At 40.2% G+C, this 21,419-nt stretch overlaps 1 protein-coding gene across 3 annotated transcripts in view; it reads right to left on the bottom strand.

The window, feature by feature from the left end:
* Positions 1-2,193: 2,193 nt before the first annotated feature.
* The window catches only part of CFAP91 (cilia and flagella associated protein 91), an 89,285-nt gene continuing 70,059 nt past the window's right edge, over positions 2,194-21,419 (bottom strand). For 2 of the 3 annotated variants that reach the window (XM_081300804.1, XM_081300807.1), the window contains one exon: positions 2,194-3,565. The gene's annotated coding sequence lies outside the window, so the exon portion shown is untranslated. Of the gene's footprint in view, positions 3,566-11,788; positions 11,899-21,419 lie in introns of those variants that run through there. The other variant, XM_081300806.1, reaches the window with a different exon arrangement.

Below are 21,419 nucleotides of genomic sequence, written 5' to 3'. Positions count from 1 at the left end.
CTGAAATTTTAAAAAATTTAAATAAATAGATCAGTAGTATAGAGGAAAAGGGAACAGGGGAGAGAAGAGGGGGAAGGTAAGAGTAACTATTGGGGACTTAATTGGGGCAAAATGTACTCCCTACATTTTTAATTATGTCAAAATAAATCCTAATATTAAGTCTAGCAATTATGGACCAATAAATTTTTTAAAGGCACAGAGGGAGGCTAGGAGTATATATAGCTCAGTAGTAGAGCACTTGCATAGCATGTGCAAACGCCTTGGGTTCAATCCCCAGCACCACCATTATGACTACCACCACAATAATCCCCCACATACAAGGATTCACCTTTTTTGGGGGGTACTGGGGTTTGAACTCAGAAGTGTTCTACCGCTGAGCTACATCCACTACCCATTTTTAGTTTTTGAGACAGAGTGTTGCTAAGTTACTAAGGCTGGCCTTGAACTTGTGATCCTCCTGCTTCAGCCTCCTGAATCACTGGAATTGCAGGAGAACACCACTGCAACAGCAAGGATTCAATATATTTGAAGATGCATTCACAAACACACACCACATACAGGAATTTCCACCTTCTCAGAATTTCTACACACACACACACACACACACACACACAATTTTCTATATGATTTTTATATTGCTATTGATTATACTAGTCTGGCCCCAAATCCCTACAGAATACTGGTAACCATGATCACATAGCTATCAATAAGTCTTTCTTATCATTACAGATATTTTATTTTCAATAGCAAATGTTTTCCTCAAGCAATTAAAATAGAAGGTTACTGGTACCAGGAAAAGGTTTTCCCATCCTAGCAAACTTCAATTAGCCAATGAAAATCCAATTTTAATAGGGATTTAGAGGCTGCTTTTGCTAAAAGCTCAGACTCTGAGCCTGCAGACGCCCAATGGATAACTAAAAGCAGGGTAAAAACTAGGCATCCTGGCCTTTTTGTATTGTGTCTGCTTTTCCTACCTTAAACTTTGGGTCAGACCTGCTCAACTCTGCACATAGGCATGTTAATCATTTAAGGAGTGTCTGTCTAAAAACTTGTAATTCAAGGTTGATTAACCCTAAATTTACCTAACCACTCTAGTCCCTCTTCAAGGCTGAAGGCACTAAGATAAGAGTAACTAAGGTATTTTCAAGATTTGCAGAGACATCATATTCCACAGATTGTCAACTGTCAGCTTTCACAATATCCTGTTCCAGAAGCCTGGAGTGGTGTCTAGAAGTCTTCAGTCATTGCCTTAAACCTGCCAAGAACAGTGAGTCTTGCAGGTACATCACTCCACCATGAGACTGCACCCCTTCGCAGGATCCATTACCCCATGATGGGAGCAGAGATTGTTCTTCTAAACAGAAGCAATCATTTCACCATGGAAACTGGGTGGCCCTTTCAAGTGAAAGACTTTTCATAGAACCAGGAACTGAGATAATGATCAACAAGGCCACAGTTTGATCAAGGGGGCTTAATTGTGCATAACTTTTACCCCTGCCCCAATTCTTCCCGTTTAAAACAGAAGCTTATGTCAGTAACCCAAAGATGAGGCTGAGGATACTTGGTGTCCCTTGTCTTTCTGGTATAGCTACCTACTTCACTACTGCTTTTCCCACTTGATATTTGGGACAAGTAGCTGGACCTGGTACATTGGGCCTCACTGAAGTGTCATTCCCCCTGGCCTAGGACTCTGGCGACACTACATTTCCTTTTTGCTTTGTCTGATTAAATACAAAACTCAGTTGTAGAAAACTAAGGAAGGATAAAGGTTTTGTTTTTAGGACATATTTGAAGTTTCATTATTTATATCCTTTAAAAGGAGCCACTTTAAATCCTTTTTCAAAGAGCTTATTGATTTTTAAACTTCAGTTTGTCACTATATAGCGGGGATAGGCAAACGTTAGCCCATGGGCCAAATCTAGTCTGCTGATTTTGAAAATAAAATTTTACTGGAACACAAGTGGTGCTCATTCATTTATGCAATCTGTTGCTGCTTACGCCCTAACATAGCAGAGTTGAGTAGCTGCACTGGAGATCATTTTTAGCTGCAAAGGCTGAAATAGTTAATCTGGCCCTTTACAGAGGTCTGCCATTCTTTCTCTACAGCATCCCCTCCCACCTTCTACCTCAAAAGCTCTAACCCAATTCTCATTTTGTGTTCCTGACATTTTTTTTTCAAAACTGAATTAATATAACCTGTACTTAGTTTAGATCAGATTTTTTTTTAAGGAACAAAACATCAATTGCTTCCTTACTGGTGTAATAAAAAAATTGCCCAGATCCTAGTTTTCCTAGGACAAGATAAAGTCTTTAAATTTTATATCGACATTTATTTTAGTTCAGAAATGTTTTTATTCAACTTTTCTTATTGCTCCTACTTTATTTCTTCTGACTTCTTTTTCAGAATTTCTACTGCTTGTGGGATTGGTCATCTGGGGCTAACCTTTTTGTCGTTGGCCCTTTCCTTCCCATACCATATTGGATGATTTAACAAATTTGTCAACGATATTACCAATTTTATTCTCTGTTGTGATACTTCTGTTCTTTTAACTGTATTCAAATGAACATAGATTTTGTCATTGGACTTTTTAGTCTTTTTGCATGTTTTTTCTTCTTTCTCATCTCTCTTTCCTTTTCTGCCGCCACCCATGTTTTTTCCTCGTGGTTTTTATTATTCCTTGCTTCTGTCACCAAGAGAGCCAATTCTTTTAGGCACCTGCTAAAAACACCAAGGAAAAGTTTTTCAACTTCTCTTGCTTCTTACAGAAATATGTTTTGTAAGATAGACTTTTATTCTATCTTCTATGTTGTTTGGAAAGTCTCTACACAGGCTCCTGTTGATTTTGTTGTTGATGCTTTGGTTCATGTATTGTTTTTCCTATTTGCCAATGTTGGAGTGAAGAGTGAGCCAATCAACTCTGATGCTTGTCAAGGATGGGAAGACTGCCCTCCAGCAGCACCCTCTCTATGGGCACAGTGTGAATGTATGCGTTAGATCTAAAGTTCCATGGTGGGTTGATGTGCCATTGTATAAACTCATCAACATTTATTTTTTCATTCCAATAGAGATGGACACGTGGGCTTCACGTTTGGGGACTGTGATGAACAGTGCCTCTATGAACATTCTTGTCGTGCCGTCTGTTGGATATTTAAGTAGGAGAAGTGCATGGTGATGGGGTGGTCACATTTTCAACCTCAGTATATAATGCCAGTTGTCCTACGCATGGCAAACCAAAACTGCTTGAGAAAAATTCAGCAACATTTCTTTTGGTTTGATTCAACAATCCAGGAGATTATCAGAGTAAAATGTGAAAATGAGACATGTGACAATTTTCTCTTCAAGTAGAACATCTAGAAAAGCAGCAAAGAGAACAAAGCTCTTCCACTTGATTATTGTTACTGAGAATTATTTTAAATTATTGGGAGTTTAAGAAAAATAAATCTTTTTCCTCAGGAATCACACGTTGACAAGCCCACGAGAACTGTACACTTTGGGAGAAGCACAGATGCTGGAATTCTCTAGATGATTTATACAGCTTCCCTTTAAATTTCTTAAAATCATAACCTGTAAAAAACAACATAAATGTTTAAATCATGTCATCTTTCACAAACATAATTACCAGATCAATGTATCTGGAAAATGTAAGATAATGAAATGAAGTCAAACAGCCTCAGCCATACCCTGGCTCTGCCACTTATGAGCCCTGTGGAGCCAAGTGTGTCTTACCTCACTGTCCCAGTTTCCAAATTCTAGAACTTAAAAAGAGCTTTACATTGAGCAGGCTATAGTTGAAAACAATATATATACACTGTGAAATATTCAAACTACAAAAGGACATGAAAATAAGTTTCCCTGCCTCCAATATCACCTCCGATCCCCAGGTTCCATGCCTACCAATAAGAACTTCCAATCTCTTGTTGATCCTTCCAGAAATATTTTGCATCTATTGAGTCAAAATAAATGTGTATATGGGTTTTTACTTTCTCTCTCTCTCTCTCTCTCTCTCTGTACACAGAAGATACAAACACAATAATAATTAAATACATCATGTCTCATTTTTGTCACCTTCGCATAAAGACCATAGCTACTTAGAAATTTTTCAGTTTTATAATTTTGAACATATGTTGTCAAAACAAGTGGGTAGAACATATTTTATCTAATGGCATATCAGCTTGATTTATAATTTTTAGATATTTCCATATACTATGAAGCTTCAATATATACTCCTGACACAGGCCCGAAAACATCAGGAGCAGGCCTGCTTATGAATGTTCCAAAGGGTATTTTTCTGAGGAAACTTTGTTTGAGGGAAGTGGATATGCAGATGTTGGAGGTTATAAATATTGTTCCTGATTGTATTTCCATTTCAATTTGACTTACTGCTCGTATCTTTTACAATTTTATTCTTTGAATTGACAAAGATTGTTCATACTTGTCAAGTACAACATGATATTTTGGAAGATGTAGCCAATGTGAAATGGCTCATTGAGATATTTAACATGTGCATTACTTCACATACTTTGAATTTTTTTGTGGGGCGATCACTCAAAATCTCTCTTGGCAATTTTCAAAACACAGTACATTGTGATTATGTATAGCTACCATGTTATACAATTTGAATTTATTCCTCCTGGAATAAATTTTGTATTATCTGACCAACACCTCCCCAACCACTTCCTCCTGTCCTTAGTCAACACCCTTCTATTCTACTTGTATGAGTTCAACTATGTTAGACTTTACATTGAAGAAAGACAATGCATACTTGTATATGTATGCTTCTTGCTTGGCTCTTTGCATTACTCTGGTATTTCTGTGTCCAGTTTATTTCACTTAGTATTAAAATTCATCCATGTTGTCATAAATGACAGGATTTCCTTCTTTTTTAGGCTGGATAGTATCAATTGTGTATGCGCACCACAGTTTCTTTATCCATTCATCTGTTCATGGCATGTAGGTTTATTCTATTACCTATTGTGAATATTGCTGCAATGAACATGGGAGGATGGATATCTTTTCCACACACTGATTTTTATTTCCTTTGGATATCCACCCAGTTATGGGATTGCTGGATCTATTTTCATTTTGGCGGTCGGGGGGGTGGGCACATCTATAATGTTTTCCATGACAAATATACTAATTTAAATTCCCACCAATAGTGTTGCAAAGTGTTCCCTTTTCTGTGCATCCTCTCCAATGCTTATCAATCATTTTCTTGATCACAGCCATCTTAACAGATGGGAGATGGTATCATGTGGTTAAAATTTATTTGCATTTTTCTAGTGATTAGTGATAGTGATCATTTCTTCATGTACCCATCGGCTGTTTTTTTTAAAAAAATATATATTTATTTTAGTTGTAAATGGACCTTTATTTTATTTATATGCGGTACTGAGACTCAAACCCAAGGCCTCACACATGCTAGGCAAGTGCTCTACCACTGAGCCACAAACCCAGCCCCCCATCGGCTGTTTGTATGCTTTTCTTTTGAGAAACATACAAACTATCACAGCTACAGGCCAGTTGTGCCAGGGAAGTGGGGTAGGTTGCAGAAAGGCCAAAGAAAGTGCTAACAGCAGGCAAGGCATGGTTTTTGGGAGTGGGGTGGGGCTTACAAAAGATCAGTGACAGCTCCAAGAAGAATTTAGTGGTGACAGGCAGAACTAGTGGCACTTCCTTTCTTCCTGGCACCTTAACAAGTAGTGCCTCCAATCCCCATTACAATACACTACAAAAAAAAAAAAACAAAACCCCTCCAGGCTTCATGGTGCTTTACCAGTGGCAGCTGGCTGGCTGAGTGACATCCTTTCCACCGCGCCCACAGTTCCATACCAGTTGCCACCAAGAGAGGGGTTGTATGTGTTAAGCTGTGACATCATCAGCGTTGACTTATAGTCTGTTTATATGACCAGCATCCCAAGGAACAACTTCCTGGTATACGTATAAGAAAGCAGCTTTCTATAGATGACACTAACTTGCCTTAGTCTCACTGTGCATAAGAGAAAGTCAGCGCCCTGCAAAATAATATGTGTCTGGATGGACTTGCTCTTATTGCTGTCTTAACTTGGGTAGGTTTTGCAGAACAGAAAGAGGGTATTCGTAGACATGGTGTTTTACTGTTCCCTTTTCTTTAAGGATGATATACGCCACTTGCCAGGTGCCTGAATGTCCTTATAATCTTATCCTGACCATCTTCTGCAATGTCCCTCAGGCTGCACATAAATAATACACTGTAACCAAATCCACAAGGGTTATACAGAGAGCAGCAGAATGTAATAAGCCCTGTTACAAGAGCAAGCAATACACCCTATATGGAGCTAGCAGGAAGAGGGGAACTAAGCAGAAACAGGATCGACACCAAGTTTGCCTATAGCAGTAATGTGGGTTTGTAACTGACCCAAAGACACATTATAATAATGATCAGGGATGTACACACACATTTGGTGTTGATGATAGCATGGGTACTTCCCTTGTTACAGTCAGCATGTCTTCTGCCATTCTGTTCAAAAGTACCACCTTTGACATTTGGGTCATTTTTTCATTAAGCAAAGTCCCGCTCTGAGTGTTAGCTAAGGCAGCAGCAGAATGGTTAGCTAAAGCCTCAACCTGGAACTCAGTGGTAATGTGTGTTGCTTGTGGAGAAAGCACAGCACGTGGATAAAGTCATCAGACAGCTTGAGTTTCTTTATGTCTAGCTTTGACCAGTTCCCAATCAGCAGGAGTCATAGACAAAGTGGGAAGTATGCAGGCTTCTGTATAAGGTCCCCCCAAGTCTATGTGCAAATCCAGTTATAAGGCAGATGTGGCCATCCATGGGAGCCAGATGCCCATAACCATCCCCGAGGGAGGGGAGGTGCTCCTGCACAAACTTGGCTTTGTCACCCTAAGTAGTCAGTGTCTTTGAGTAGGTTAAACTGCACTGATCGACAGGGGTCCAAACTATATTTACAGGGGGTGGAGAGGTGTTACTGCCATTCTTTCTTTCTATACGGAGAGAAATTTTTCTTCTCGTTTTCAGCCTGTGTTGTACTTTAGTCATCCCAAGCCATTAAGCGGTGTGCCCCAACAAAGGCTTAGCCATGTTTCTTTGTTCTCTTACCAAGTAGAAGACATATTTGATGTCCATAAAAGAAGGTAAATTTGGGGCTGGGTTTGTGGCTCATCATTAAAGCGCTTGCCTAGCACATGTGAGGCCCTGCATTCCATTCTCAGCATCACATAAAAAAATAAATAAATAAAAATAAAGCTACTGTGTTCAACTACAACTAAAAAAATAAATTTTTTTAAAAAAAGAAGGTAAATTTACATTCAAGTCCACAGGGCTATTGGTGAGCTGTGTCCATGAATGATGGGTGTTTTTCCAGCTTGACATTTATTTTTATTGTACCAAGGTCCCAGTTGTAGGCACTGAAGGAGATTAGTGGGGGAGGACAGAGGCAGCTAACTGTCTATTCAGCAATCTATTTTGTTCTGCATCTCCACAAGGGCATTTGCCATTCTGGATGTAAATAGATTAGCTCTAAGGATGAAACATAAGATATTTTAATAGGTGTTAACATAGGCATAATATTGACTATCTAACAATACATAAACAACCTGATCACTATAAGTGAGAATAGTACAAGCTTGTGGCCCATTCCTAGGTTTACAAAACCATATTTCTTGTTGCAGTGGTCCTGTGATTTTGATAGACAAGCATATAATAATATGACATACTTTTCTGTAGGGTTTGAAGATCTTGGCTTACTAGTTTTTTTTAAAAAAAATATGTTTTTCATTCTAGTCCCTTTGCCCATAGACCTAGGAACCATCACCATCAAGTCTCTATTTGCCATTCCTATGGCCACTAGACTATACAGGTCCCTTGTGGCAGGTCCTGCCGTAGCAGCAACAGCAAATTATCCCCTGTTCCCAGTGAGTGCAGATGTGCCTCTTAAGCATCCTCATCTTTATCCAGATGGTGCTGTCAGGCAGGCACTGTGGCATGTGCTGCAGTTATGTTTATTGATGGTCCTTATGGCCAGCCATAGTTGTTTGGTCCACACTGCCAAGGATCCATCTTCCACGTTTCATGTTGTTTTAGTGGGCCATTCATTTGAACAATCAATCCTGCTGTAGCTGGGTTAGAAGGTAAGTGGAAATTCCAATGTATATACAAATTCTCAGCCTGTTTTTGCACCTCGTAGCCAGAAGGATGTGTTCCATGAGTGTGCTACACATGGTGCCAAGTATCTGAAGTCCACGTATGGTTGCCTTCAGTGTGACCTTTTTGTAAGCATGTGTCCATAGCAGTCCAGTATGTGTGTCTGCAAACTTGCAGCCTTTTAGTAGCAGCAAGGGCCTGAGAAGCCAAACTGCACTTTTGTACAGGTGCTTCCCTTGAACTGTCCACTTGCTATATGAAGTACTGGCCACGCTGCTTCACAGGATGTCAGAGTCACACAAGTACAATGTCTGAGTGTCTTCGTGGGAGCCTCCATTGCTTTGTTATGGGACAGAGAGCTCTTCTTGTTGGCCCTGTTGGCCCTTCTTCCTATGTAGCCAAACAGCCACATCTTTAGATGGCATATCTTCCGGCCATTTAATTTAGTTTATGTGTTAGGTAGCTTTTTTTTTCTTCTTTTTGTTGCTGTGACTAAAAGACCCAACCAGCACAATTGTAGAGGAGGAAAAGTTTATTTGGGGGCTCACAGTTTCAGAGGTCTCAATCCATAGACAGCAGACTCCATTCCTTAGGGCTCAAGGTGAGGCCAAACATCAAGGTAGAAGAGTATGGTGGAGGGAAGCAGCTCACATGATGATCAGAAAGGAGAGAGGTGGGGAGTTCCACTATTCAGTGCTTTCTGTTGGTTCTATTTCCGTTTTTATCCTCATTTTGTATTGAGTGCATTTTTAAATTTATTCCATTTTCCTCTATTAGTGTAGATATCATACATCTCTTTACTGTCAAGTAGGAGTTACTCTGAAGGTTACAAAATGGTCCTCAAGTTATCAAATATAATGTCAAATGATTCTTTTTATCCTCCTTCCAGACAATGCAAGGGCCTTAGAACAATTTAATCCATTTGTCCTTATGTGAATCATATAATTGTACTGCTCCTGATGTTTCTGTTTCTTGTTATTGTTTTCCAACTTCCTAACTGGGATAATCTGCCTTTTACTTAAAGAACATTATTTAATACTTTCTTTTGGTAAGATCTCCTAGCAACAAATTTTCTCAGTTTCATTTACCTGAAACCATCTTTCATTCTTGAGGAATATTTTTTTAATATGGTAAAGAGTCCTACTTTATTATACTGAAGTGGCACCCCCTTTCTCCACAAAAAAGACTTAAATGGACTTCTCCAGAAATCTTCACCCAGACTGATTTTAGGATTGTCAGCAAAAGAGTATCTGCAAATGAGTTCAATGTAGATAAATTTCCTATTTTTGTGTCGCCCTCTTTTACTTGGCCACTGGCCGAGACGATACCAGCACTCCAGGTGCTGGACACCCTTAACTAGTTTTCCACGAACATATCCAGTATAGTACATTGAAGAAATGTGAAAACAAGTCCTCTGGCCTTGAGCTGGGGCTTCACAGTGATGTCTATATTTTTAAGATAAGTTACAATTGGGCATCATGTTAACAGCTGGCAGGGGGAGAAAAGACAGGGGAGAAGAAGTTCTCCCCTTCTTAGGTGTTGTCCTTGAAGGGTTAACTTGCCCAAAACAGTGAAAGAAAAAGCTGCTTTTATGTGAACTTCTGCAGACTGTGAACTTCTGAGGCCCTCCCTTTACATGCTGGGTATAAAATTCTGAAACTCCCTGAACTCGGGGTTCAGGGGATTAATTGATTATAGCAAAAGCTGTGCCCTCTGAACCTGGCTGCAGCTAAATAAAACTGTTTCCTGCTATCTTCAGTGCCTTGCCTCGTTTGTCCCTACAACAATACTGTGTCAGCATATCAAATATATCATTCTGCTGTTTTCTGGCTATCATTGTTTTTAATGAGAAGTCACAGGTCAGTTTAATTATTATTGCTCTTCTGAAGATAATTCATCCTTTTTCTCTGAATACTTGTAAGGTTCTTTAGTTTAAGCAGTTACACTAAGATGGATCTAAGGATGACTTTATTTTCACTTATTCTTGAACATTGAGCTTTAATTGATGTTATGGTTTAGATATAAGGGGTTCTCCCAAATCTCCTGTGTTAATATAGAAATGCTCAGAGATGAAATGATCAGATTGTGAGAACAGTAACATAATCAGTCCATCCTAGTTTGAATGAACTGGATGATAACTGTAGGCAGGTGGGGTGTGGCTGGAGGAGGTGGGTCACTGGGGGCTGCTGTGGGAGTATTCAACTTCTCTGAAGCTCCTTCCCCTTCACTCTGCTTCTTGGCTGCCATGAATGAAGCAGAAAACCTCTATCATGCCCTTCCATTACAATGTGCTTGTTAAACCACTACACAAAGAAAAGACCACTGACTCCAATTTTAAATCAAATTAAAGCAAGCTTGTAATTCTGGCCAGGACTGTCTCTCCTGAAATCCTTGGGTTAGAGAACAGTACCCCAGTTCTCTAGGAGCATAATTTTATAGCACAAAAAAATTGCAAAAGGGGGGTATATTGAGAACTTACAGATAACAGGATTCTGACAAGCATAACACAAAGGCGGATAGTAGGTTAATGATCTAAATGGTTCAGCATTTCAAGTTACAGTGTAAATTTAGATCCCAACACCAGAATTTATGAGGCGCCACTAAGGTTTCAGAGAGGGTTGTTATCTGGTCAGGGAAAACCAGGCATGGGTGAGCTCAAAGCACGGGCAGGCATTCCAAGCAAGTTTAGAAATCACAGTAATTTATAGTAAAACAGAAATTAACTTTTCATGACTTTGTGACAAGATGGCTCCCAAGCTTAGGATGGAATTAGGTTGGGTTCATCAGTGCTGCCTCACCTGGGGCCCAAAGCAGTGGACTCAGTTGACCATGGACTCAATCTCTGAACCATGAGCCAAAATAAATTTTCCTTCCTCCAAGTTGTTCTTCTCAGATATTTTTGTTACAGCAATGCAAAGCTAACTAACACAGAAATTGGTGTTGAGAAGTGGAGTCATTGCTATGGCTAATCTAATCATGAAGTTCTGAAGCCTTTGGAGCTGGTCTGCAGGAAGAATTTGGTAAAGTTTGGAGAAGCAGTCTGGAAAAGTTTTAGAACATTGTAAGTGGAGCTTAGTGGGTAATTATGGCAGGAGCTTTGAAGCCCAGAATGCTGATAGGAATGTGGTCTATGCTCACGAAGCTTTAGAGGAAAATGAGGACTGTAGTGGGATTTGGGCAAGGGGCCATCTGTGTTCTATTCTGGCAAAGAACTTGTCTAAATTTTGCCCATGTCCTGAAACTTTTAGTGAGACTCAATATAAAGGTGATAGACAAATTAATTTGGCAGAGAAAATTTCAAGGCAGCACAACATTCAGACAGTGGGATGGATATTGCTACCAGCTTTTAGTCAGGTTACTATAAAAATTGGGAGCAGAAAGCCAGGCTAAAGGATTTTAAAAACTTGCAGTTTGGCCAGAAAAGTGAAAGTAAAACTGGGGCCAAGGAAGGTGTGGTTGTTAAAGAGATTACATCCACTAAAAAGATGCTAACTACTTTGCACAGAGACAGTAAGAGAGATGGCTTGAGGGTATCACAGGAATTTGCAAGACCACACCCACTGCAGGCTCAAGGATGTCCAGGGTAAATTCCTTTGAGAAAAAAATCACAAGGGCACCCTGTTTGCACAGAAAAGTTGTTTCACTTGCTCAGTCTCTCAACCCAGGCACTCAGAGGTCACTGCCGCTGTGACCTTGGAGGCTCAGGTACAGGAGCTGCCAGAAGATCTTGGTGTATTCCTTGTAGTTCTGCAGGATGCTGGAATTAAGAGAATATGGAGGCTTCCATCAAAATTTCAAAGGAAGGACTGGGAGGCCAAGCAAAGTACAGCGGGATTGGAATCCCTGAAGGTTGCCCTTGAGAGGAGAGAGTAATGTCTGAAGCTATGGAGGTGAAGCTGAAGCCAGAATGGAAGGTGAAGCAGGAGCTAGAATGGAGACCCTAAGAATTCAGCGAAGACAGTCATTTTGACTGTCTGCAGAGAAAAGCTCCCAGCGGCACAGACAGGCTAAAAGATAGCCCATGTGTACTGCAACTGGCATGGCTTCCCAAGTCCTTTGGAAATCACGTCTTGCTGAGACTGGGGCAAAGGACAGTTGTAGATAATGGATGATTGGGTCAGGAAGATGGGGACTAATTCAAAGGAAATAAAATGTTACAACCTCCAGAACACGTTCCCCCTCAAAACCTGTTGCCTAGGTAACTTGTCTCCAGGGAATTTTTCCTTCCAGCAAGGAGTTGTTAATGAGCACCTCCTGGGTGGCTCCTTTCCTGCCTTTGGTTATTCCCACCTTTTGGCCATGTAGGCAGATGAGAGAAGCAGGATGAGAAGAAAGGAAACCCGAAGTCTATAAAGGGGCAAGATACCGCCACACTCCCTTAGGCACCAGCACTGAACCCTATCCTCTCTGGAGAAGTCTTGAGAAACTGATGTGACTCCATTTTTTGAAAAACCAGTTACTACCTCAAGGCCTGTCTAGAGGGAGTGGGTGTGACCTTGTCCTTGGAAAAACCCACAGAGCTCTCCTAGGCACATACCCACCCTCTAGAATTGTTTGTAAATAACAGGAGAGATCTCAGGCGCCTGGTGTCCCTGACTCAGTTAGGCTAGGTGAGGACCCATAGCAACCTCCTAGCAACCACCAATCAGAGACAGGGACCATATCTGAAATGCCAGGTGACCCTCCCAGTAGTTTTGGTGATTGATAACATGATTAGGCCACCCTGCAGTTTAGCATATACACTCTTGCAACCCCTCGAGGCCTAAACCAATCAGTTCAAATGTAGCCACCACGTGAACTCACCAATCATCCTTACCCAACTTGTTCCCGCCAGTGAATGTGCGAATCAATGTTAAGAGTTGTTGTTTGATTTTTCCACAGTGTGGAATGATTTAGTGTGTGATGTTGTGACGCATAGAGTATCCCCCAAAACCTACAAATCCTCATTGAACTAAGGGTCAGGACTTACTCCTTGGGACCCCTTCATCGAAAATGGTTGTGAATCTAGGCTGGAGCTTGCAATAAAGACTCTTGTGTGATTGCATCGGATTTGCTCCTGGGTCTATTGGGGTCCCACAAATCTGGCATTACAGTCTCTCTTTCTCTGTTCTGCCTTTTAAATAAATTTACTTTTTGCTCTTGCCTCAGTGTTTCTTGGGTGTTTAATTTTAAACATCAGGGGAACAAGTGTTATAGTTAAAGCAACATCCAGGGGTTTCATAAACTGACTTCCAGACCACTCGAGTATAATTGAATCAAGCCTTTATTGAAGCACACCGGTGGCGACTGACCAGAACATAAAGCTGTTCCCCAGATCAGTCCCAAAGAATTGCAAGGGCACTCCTTATAAGCCTGAAAACCACAAAAGGGACATTTGGGGGTCCAGCCAATGCAAGCAAGCCAGGTTACAGAAGCAGGACAGTGCAGTCAGGGGGCCAGATGCTTAGCCAATCACAATTAGCCCAATTACCCCAGTTACAGAAACAGAACCCTGTTACCCTAGTTACAGAAATAATGCCCCGTTAGGAGGTTCCGTATTCTTAAGGGTTTCTATAGCAAAAGGAAAAGAACAACTTGCCCCAGTCATGATCCTTCTACTTGGCATGGTTGTTTTAAAAAATGGGAGTTACAAAATAAAATGGAGTCACTTTGGCTTGACTGTCACACAAGGACCTGATCCTGATTTTCAATACCCTGTCTTCTACACCCATAGTCCCAATGGCTTTGTGGGGTGGCCTTTGCTCTTTGACTCTCTGTGGGGGTCCTGTAACATATCAGTTCATGGCTGTGTGTGTGGGTCCTCCCTGTAGCTCCTCTGGACTAAGGTCCCACTCTGTGGCTCTCTGAGCCAGGGTCTACTAGCAGGTCCCACCTCTAAGGCTCTGATTGGAGGCTCTCTGGACTGTTGAAACTGAAGTAATGGTCTTGATGATCTCAGAATCATACATTTCCAGGTTAACTACAAACGCTCAGAAAAGATGATCAACAAATAAATCAAATGATTAGAACATGAAGCTTAGATACCTTAGAAGTATATATTCCTCTCTATCGTCTTGCAGAGGGAAGAAGGGTAGTTGTGAGGTTATTTAGTAATACACAGGGAAAAGGGAAGTAGGCATGAATCACTGATTTAAATATATACCTTAAAAGTAAGCTTTAAGACATGGCAACAGAAATAACAGATGATGGAAACGAATCTAAAAGGATCTAAAATATCGGAATCATTAGACACAGACTTTAAAAATAACTGTGTTTACGGATGTGGGCTTGTTGCCTTCTAGAACTGTAAGAAAATAAATTTCTATGATTTCAGCCATCTGGGTCTGTGGTATTTTGTTATGGAAGTCCCAAATGAGGTCATTTTCCTCTGTTCTTGAAGAATAGTGCATTGTCATAGCCTAATAGCTCTCTTTTCCTACACTGTCCAATCCAAGAATTATAATATAATTATAATATATAATATAATAATTATAATATAGTCTTCCTTAATTTCATCCTGTTTCTGTCTCCTTCAGTTCAAACTGATAGTGTTTCTGCTCATATAATCTCATAAAATGTTTATCAAATTGTTGTCCAGCATTGTTTAAATATCCTTAGTATTCTCATCAAAACAAGCTCTCTCTCTCTCTCTCCAATATATATGGGTAATTATGAGTGTAATGCATTCCACTATTGTCGTGTATTTAAAAAGTAAATTAAAAAAAATATAGAAAGACTGAAAATTTTCCAAATCCTCAAGTTCTGGTTCTTTTTTTTTTTTTTTTTAACAATTTCTTCTTCAATTTATCTCTTGCCTTTCATGTTTATATAATCAATGAGAAAGAATCAAGGCTACACTCTTTTAATATTTTGCTAAAAATCTCCTTAGCTAAATACCTAACTTTATTGCTTACAAATTTCTACTTTCCATAAAACATTAAACACAGTTTAGTGAAGTCCCTTGACACCTTATAACAAGGGTCACCTTTTATCCAGTTTCTAATAATACATTGCACATTACCATCTGAGATCTCATTAGAATTACCTTTAGTGTCAGTATTGCTAGCATCACTACAAAACTCTTCTAGGCTTTACTTATATCCCGTTACAAAGCCACCCCCCCACACATGTTTAGGTGTTTATTACAGTAGCACATACTACTATGTATGGTTCCTGCTAATAAGGTGTCCCCTCTCCCATATTAACACAGAAATATTCAGAGGTAAAATGATTGGACTGTGAGAGCTGTAACTAATAAGTTTCTCCTAGTTTGAAATAAACTGATTGGGTGATAACTGTAGGCAGGTGGACATGGTGGAAGCATCCTTAGGGGTGTGCCCTTCAAGTTTACATCCTCCCTACAGCCCTTTCCTCCTCCCCTCTCTGGCTCTGCTTCCTGACCCCACCGTGAGCTGAAGAGTTATCATCCACTAGGCCTGTCCCCCATGGTATGCTTCCTCACTTTGAGCCAGAGCAATGGAGGTGGCTGTCAATGGACTGAGACCTCTGAAACCATGAGCCCCAAATAAACTTTCCCTCCTCTAAGTTGTTCCTGTTGGGTGTTTTGATCACAGAGATGTAAAACAGCACTCCACTCCTAGTACCAGAAGCCTGTCTTAGTTATCTGGGGCTTCCATAGCAAAATATCACACACAGACTGGGTGGCTTAAACCACAGAATTTACTTTCTCCCAGTTCTGGAGGCTGAAAGTTCATAGCAATAAACATATGACACTTTATATTTTAAAACCTGTACCTAATAATTCCAATATTTTAGGTCCATTTAGGTCTGTTTCCATTGTAGGTTGTTTCTGCTGCTGCTTTTTTAAAGTTGTTGTATCTCCTCATGTACTTTGATATTTATTGCATTCTAGATATTATATATAAAAATATTTGTAAAAATAAATTGAGGTCTAGGGTCTTGTTCATTTTCTCCAAATAAAAATTAAGTTTTATTTCTAACAGTTTTCTTCACCTAATAAGAATCAAGAATATCCTTAATTCAATTTCAGAGATTGATAATTTTTTTTATTTTGGATCATTGGATGATTAGAAGCTAAGTTGTTGGGCTGGGGTGTGGCTCAGTGATAGAATGCATGTCTAGCACATGTGGGCACTGGGTTTGATCCTGAGCATCACATTAAAAAATAAATAAAATAAATTTATTGTGTCTATCTACAAAAGAAGCTAAGTTGTAGAGCATGCAGGGAAAGCTTGCTTCCCTACATCCTTACTACTAGGGCATGGACTTTTAGAGACCCAACCGAGATGGAGTGGGTTTATCAGGTCTCAACCTTCACTCTAGTTTTTTTTTTTTTAAATATTTTTTTTAAAATTTGTTGATAGACTGTGGGGAGCCATTCTGACACGTGATTGGGTGACTCCCGTTAAGGGCCTGAGGCGCTCTGGCTGTGTCGGAGCTATCCCGACCCTTTCCTGATGAGAGAGCCCATCCGTGTGGGGGTGTGCGTGACCACTGACCCCGGAGACCCAATCACTGACCCTGACCTTGGAGTGCAGCCCCCCCTCAACTTTCATTGGATGGAATTCTCCCCTGAATCTCTTGTCCCCCAAATAAAAGGCTACTCCCCGGCGTGTTCGCTCTCTCTCTCTCCTGCTAGCCCAGAGTAATCCTCGCTGCCCTGCTGGGCGGCTAGAGGCGGGAACCAGGGAGGCGAGCCGTCTCGGACCTAGCAATGTAAAATAAGGTACTGGTTTGTGTGTTTTATTTTGATCTCTTCTAACTAACTTAATGCCTAGAACCTCATTAATGAAACCACTGTGCAGGCCGCGTGGTAGAATTGGCGCCCAACGTGGGGCATTCTGAATTAGTTAGATTGAGTGGGAGCACGCGCTAAAAAGATTAAGGGAAAGAATAAAAAGGAAGATAAGGAAAAAGAAATAAAGAATAAGGAAGATAAAGAATAAAGATAAAGGAAAGGAAAAAGTGACATTTGGGTCACAAAAGTACCGGGAGATATTGAAGGAAAGAGACGTTAAATTACTTAAAATGGGAAATTCTACTTCTTCGGATAAGGAAATGTATCTGACTATTTTAGACAGTATAATTAATCAGAAAGGAAAACAGATAAAGAAAACTCAGTTATTACAATTTTTAAAGATTGTAGGTGAATATTGTCCTTGGTTTTGTGACCAAGAGTCTCCAAATTTACTTACTTGGGAGAAATTAGGAAGAAAGTTACAGAGAGTCTGTCTTTCTACTGAAATACCTGGAAGTATAGAGAATATACAGAAAACTTGGACAGCCCTAGAAGTCTGTCTTTTTGAATACATGGGCCAGAGTTCGTGGCCGCCAGAAGACGTTCTGAAAGGCATTCAAAGAGCTATTAGGTCTATTCAAATGGAAAATCAGCCTGAAGCTAAATTAATTTCCTTTCCTTTGAGCCGTTTTAAAACAAAAGCGCTAGGAGCTAAAACAAAGGTTAAAATTATGCAAGCTAGCCCGCAGACAGATTGTACAGAACAGCATGATAAAGAAGAAGCATCTCTAATCTTGGAGAGCCCTCCGGAAGTGGTAAACAATCTTCCTGGAGAGGAAAATACAGAGGAAACTCCTAGAGGGGCTCAGGTTTCTTCTCAGCCACGTGAGTTAGAAACCCAAATTCCAAATGGCGATAGTACAGAGTCTGATAGCAGCTCACAATCTGAGGAAGAAGAATTAGACGTGGAAACTCAGGATTTAGAGAGAAATTTTAATAGACTGCATTTAGCACCACCTGCCCAAGCTTTTAAAATTCGGCCGGTACCTGCTAGAAGGACCAAATTTAACAGGTGTGCTGAATTAAAGATGACTTTTCTTACCCCAGTTCAGCAAGGTATTAGGAAGGCTCAAGAAATGGGAGAGGATACTACTGGTTTTCACCTCTTTCCAGTTTTTGAACAAACTAATGAACAAGATCAAAGAGTTAGAGTTCATGCTGTAATCCCTTTTAAAACTATCAAGGAATTAAAAAATGCATGTGAAACGTATGGCCCAAATTCGCCTTTTGTTCAGAGTCTGATAGAAAATATTTGCTCACAACCCCTTCCTCCTAGTGATTGGATTTTTTTAGCCAGATCTTGTCTGAGCGGGGGAGATTACTTGCTTTGGAAAACTTACTGGACTGATTTTTGTAATGAACAGGCAGAAAGAAACAGGAGACAGGGCATAGAGACGCCAGTAACGATGTTTTTAGGGACTAAAAATTTCGCTGATTTAGAAAGACAGTTAAATTATGATTTTGTAGTGTACAATCAAATAACTGATTGTGCAAAACGTGCCTGGAGACAAATCGTCCCCAAGGACCAGTCCAATTTAGTTCTTACCAAAATCAGACAAGGTGCCAATGAGACTTATTCAGATTTCGTAGCCCGACTGTATCAGGCTGCGAACAGGTCCATTGGGGACCCAGGAGATAGCGAATTTATCATTAGGCAATTGGCTTTTGAGAACGCAAATAAAATCTGTCAGGATGTTCTCCGACCCATTGCGGAGAATTCAGATGGCGCAGATCAGCCCGCTTTCTCACCGCCGCCGCCGCCAGCATTTCCTCCTGGCGGGAGCCCGGGAATTCCAAGAACGGTCGCACAGTGTGACGTCATCGTCCCGACCATGGGGGCCGCCATCTTTAGATTTACCGGAGCAAAACAAACAGTTTCCATGCTGACCATGGGGGCCGCCATCTTTAATTTTACCGGAGCGAAACCACAATTTCCATACAAACCCCTAATGATTTTCAAGGCTTTTAAGAGAGATAATTCAGCCTATGGGATCATTACAGCCAGGACTTCCCTCCCCCACAGCTATTCCTTTAGATTATAGCTTGATGGTAATAGATTTAAAAGACTGTTTTTTCTCTATAAGGTTACATCCTGAAGATTGTGAAAGATTTGCTTTCACTGTCCCAGCAATTAATTTTAAGGAACCTGTTAAAAGATACTGCTGGAAGGTGCTTCCTCAGGGAATGCGTAATAGTCCTACACTGTGCCAAAAATATGTTGACCAGGCAATAGATCCCATTAGAAATAGCTTCCCTGATGCCTATATTATTCATTTTATGGATGATATACTATTGGCTCATATTAATCCAGAAGTACTTTCAGAAATTTTTACTCAGTTAGAGACTTCACTTACAACAATGGGTTTATGTATAGCTCCTCAAAAAATTCAAAAGGTATCTCCTTTTCAATATCTAGGTCAGATAATTCAGGGACGTACTATCCGTCCTCAAAATCTTCAGATAAGAGTTAAGGAGTTACGTACCCTTAATGATTTTCAAAAACTATTAGGAGATATTAACTGGCTAAGACCATCTTTAAAGCTAACTACTTCTGAGTTAAGTCCTTTATTTCAGATATTACAAGGAAATCCTTCTCCAACCTCTCCACGTCAACTAACCTTAAAAGCTAAGGCAGCCTTGAGAAAGGTTGAAATTGCAATTAAAAATGCACAGCTTACTAGAATAGATCCTAAAGAAGTAATGTATTTATTAATATTTCCAACTGAGCATACCCCAACAGGAGCCATATGGCAAAGATTAGGAGTTATTGAATGGATTTATTTATCCCATTCCCCTCAAAAAACATTAATTCCTTTTCATGATTCTATAGCTCAATTAGTTATTAAGGGTAGAACTAAGATTTTACAATTAATTGGATCTGAGCCTGATATCATAATTATTCCATTTTCTGTTCAACAGACTAATTGGCTTTTTCAAACTTCTAGCTCCTGGCAGATAGCTTTTGCAGATTTCCCTGGCCAGATAGATAGCCATTATCCTCGTGATAAGATTGTACAATTTGCATCATTAACATCACTTATTTTTCCAAAGATTGTACGTTCTCATCCAATAGAGGAAGCTTTATCGGTGTTCACGGATGGTTCCAACTCTGGTAAGGCAGGTTTCTTCAGCCGTGTTCACACAGTGGTAATACATACTTCTTATACTTCTGCCCAAAGAGCAGAGCTTCAAGCTCTGATTTGTGCCTTAGATTATTTTTCAAATGAGCCTATTAATATTTATTCTGACAGCTTATATGCAGTCGGAGTTGCCAAAAATATTGAAACCTCAGTTATTGGGTTTACTTCATCACAGGAGTTATTTGAATTATTTCATAATTTACAAAAGACAGTGCTAATGCGAAAGTACCCATGTTTCATTGGACACATCCGTGCGCACACTAACCTTCCCGGACCCCTAATTGCAGGTAATGACAAAATTGATAAATTAGTAGCTTTTTGTCAACAGATGTCTTCATATGACTGTGCAGTAGCTTCCCATTCCTTGCATCATCAAAATGCTTCTAGCTTACGTAAAAAATTCAGTATTACCAGAGAACAAGCTCGTCAGATTGTAAGCCAATGCCCTAAGTGTGTTATTCACACTCCATCTCTGCCATCAGGGGTAAATCCCCGTGGATTAAAACCAAATCAGATATGACAAATGGATGTAACTCATATTCCTCAATTTGGTAAACAATGTTATGTGCATGTCATAGTGGACACTTATTCTAGATTTATTTTTGCCACAGCACGTACTAAGGAAAATACTCAACATGTAATTTCGCATTGCTTAGCAGCCTTTTCCGTTTTAGGGTGCCCTATGCAGATTAAAACAGATAATGCTCCAGCTTATGTAAGCTCTTCTTTTCAACAATTTTGCCAAGAGTTTCAAATTAATCATAAAACAGGAATTCCTTATAACCCCCAAGGTCAAGCCATTGTAGAACGAGCTCATTTATCTATTAAGCTTCAATTACAAAAATTGAAAAGGGGGAATAAGATAGTGACTCCCCAAAATAGCCTTAATCATGCCTTGTTTGTTTTAAATTTTTTAAACTGTGACACAGAAGGTCACACTGCTGCTGAGAGGCAAATGTCTCCCTCGGTGACAGGCCCTTTAGGCAGAGTTCTGTGGAAAGATTTACAGACTGGTCAATGGAAGGGGCCGGATCCGGTAATATCATGGGGCTGAGGGCATGCTTGTATTTTTCCAGAAGGTGCTTTCCGTCCTATTTGGGTGCCTGAACGTGCTATCAGACATGGAGGAAATAGAACCCAGACTCAAGCGACTGAGGATCGACCCGGAGGAGCCACAACCCAGAAGGAGGAGATATCGGAAAAGGATGAAGAAAGACCAGATTGAACCAGCCGAGAAGCTGATTTCGTGGAAAGATGTGAAGAAATTGACAACCCAGGCTTCCCAAATACTTCGACGCCTAGGAAAGAACAGGACCCCAGTCTTGATGGTAGCGACAGTAATTGCCCTACTGGGCTGTCAGGTAAAAGGGAATCAAGTAG

This window comes from Spermophilus citellus (assembly GCF_964194105.1).
Source record: "Spermophilus citellus genome assembly, chromosome: 7".
In the NCBI taxonomy this organism is placed as follows: domain Eukaryota; kingdom Metazoa; phylum Chordata; class Mammalia; order Rodentia; family Sciuridae; genus Spermophilus; species Spermophilus citellus.
Note: the sequence above shows the minus strand (reverse complement) of the source record. Positions and strands in the feature narration are given on the sequence as shown.